This window comes from Penaeus japonicus, unplaced genomic scaffold (assembly GCF_977035675.1).
Source record: "Penaeus japonicus unplaced genomic scaffold, GWHDUDI00000001_assembly GWHDUDI00000022, whole genome shotgun sequence".
In the NCBI taxonomy this organism is placed as follows: Eukaryota; Metazoa; Arthropoda; class Malacostraca; order Decapoda; family Penaeidae; genus Penaeus; species Penaeus japonicus.
The window spans coordinates 19,935,785-19,938,284 of NW_028234424.1; positions in this window are offsets into that span (position 1 = coordinate 19,935,785).

Here is a 2,500-nt window from a genome sequence, read left to right on the forward strand (position 1 = left end):
TTCCTCACTTCCCACGCCTTTATTCTTGATTATTCTCTCCCCTCACTCTTTCTTTTTCTCCTCTTTTAAACTTTTCACTTTTTTTACTTTCTCCCCCCGATCGTTTTTTTCCCTCTCTTACTTTCTTTCTTTTTTCTTTTCTTCTTTTTTTTCCTTTCGGGAAATTTGTCAGCTTGACCTTTCATCCTCCCTCGAAGGTCTCCGTCTATCTTGTTCTACAGGGCCGTTCATTCGTCTTTAAGTTTTATTGCTTCCTTTGTCCCGTTTTCGCTTGCTTTTTATATGCTTCTTCCCTCGTTTTCTTTTTTTTTTCGTTTTTTATATTAATTTTTCCGGTTTCTTTCTTTCGTTTCGTTTCGTTTCTTATCGTTTTCCTTTCAGTTTTTTTTTTTTCTTTTCATATCTTCCCGTTTTCTGTTTAATTTCTCGTTTGTGTCTTTTTTCCCGTTTTCTTTTTTCACAAATACATAAACACACATACACATATTGCCACGTGTATGCACGTGTGTGTATTTTTTCTTCTGTCAACTTATTTCTACCTAGATATATGCATTCCTTTCTTTCTTTCTCAGTCTTCAGGTATGTATGTATGCATGTATGTATAAAAGTATTTATGTATGTATATCAGTGTCAGAAGGAAGGGATCGCTTTTCATGCACCTACACATGCACTCACTTTCACATTATAATATATATATATATATATATATATATATATAATATATATATATATATATATATATATATATATGTATGTATGTATGTATTATATATATATATATTATATATAATATATATATATATATATATATATAATATATATATATATATATATATATATATATATATATATATATAATATATATTTATATACACAACAACAAAAAATGAAATGTAAAGGAAACTAGATGGCTTCATAATGCAAGAGATATAATGAATGCGATTCAATCAAATTTTCATTATAATGATATGCAATTATGACAAAGATATAACCGATACGCGTCAATTACAACACTTGTGCTGTGAAGTTATTGTTTTCATTCATACCTTTTAGTATACAGTTGTGACAATGAAGCACTTACGCATACATGCACGTGAATAAATACACACACACACATATAAACATAGACACAAACACACACACACAAACACACACACACAAACACACATACACAGAAACATACACACACACACACACACACACACGCACGCACGCACAAACCATACACACACACACGCACACACACAGACACACAACACACACACACGCACACACACACACACAAACCACACACACACACATACACACACACACAGACACACAACACACACACACGCACACACACACACACACACACAAACCACACACACACACACACATACACACAGACACACAGCACACACACACACACACAAACACACACAAAGTCATGAACACTCAAGTAACTACAGACAAAAATATCAACTTCCATCAAACATTTCTAGTTTTTGTAACAATTTTTTTCCATTTTATTTTTCGCATTTCCTATTCCTCCGACCTCTCCTCCTTTATTTTTCTTCGCACTTCATTCATTCCCTCTTTCTTTGTCTCCCTTCGCTTTATTAGGATTTCTTCCATCTTGCAGCGACCTTGAAGACGAATGAGATGCGAGAAGTTGAACAAGAAGAGGAAAGAGAGAGAAAGAGAGAGAGAGAGAGAGAGAGAGAGAGAGAGAGAGAGAGAGAGAGAGAGAGAGAGAGAGAGAGAGAGAGAGAGAGAGAGAGAAGAGAGAGAGAGAGAGAGAGAGAGAGAGAGAGAGAGAGAGAGAGAGAGAGAGAGAGAGAGAGAGAGAGAGAGGAAGAGAGAAAGAGAAGGAGAGAGAGAGCAGAAGAGTAAGGAGAAGAAAGAAAAGGAAAAGAGGGAAGACGAGAGGAAGGCAAGTTTAAAAGAGGGGAGAGAGAGGAAATAAGAGGAAAAGAGAAAAGACGAGAGGAATGCAAGGATAAGAAGGAAGAGGAAAGAAGAGCAAGAAGAGGGAAGAGAAAAGAAGATATAGATGAAGAAGGAAAAGAAGAAGGAAGAGGAAAGAAAATCAAAGGGAAGAGGCAAGCGGAAAATAAAAAAAGAGAATGATAAGTAAGAGAGAAAAGAAGCTAAGGAGACATGAGAAGGAAATATTAAAAAAAAAGAAAAACAAATACGGAAAGATCGGGAGAGATTAGAGAAGATTAGAAAATGAGAAGATTATGAGGATTATCAAATTACAGAAAATCACCTCAGGAATGGTGGGGTGGTTGAGAAATAAACAAAGGGAGAGAGAAAGAAAAAAAGAAGAGAGACAGGAGGGAAAACGATAAAGGCCGGGGGAAGGAGATGAAAGATTAGGAGAGATTAGAAGAGATTAGAAAATAAGGAGGGGAAGAGACAGGAGAAAAAAAAACGAAATGAAGAGGAGAAGGAGGAGAAAGAAAATTACAATGTGAGCGACAAAGGAAAAAGAAAAGGAAAAGGAAATAATCAA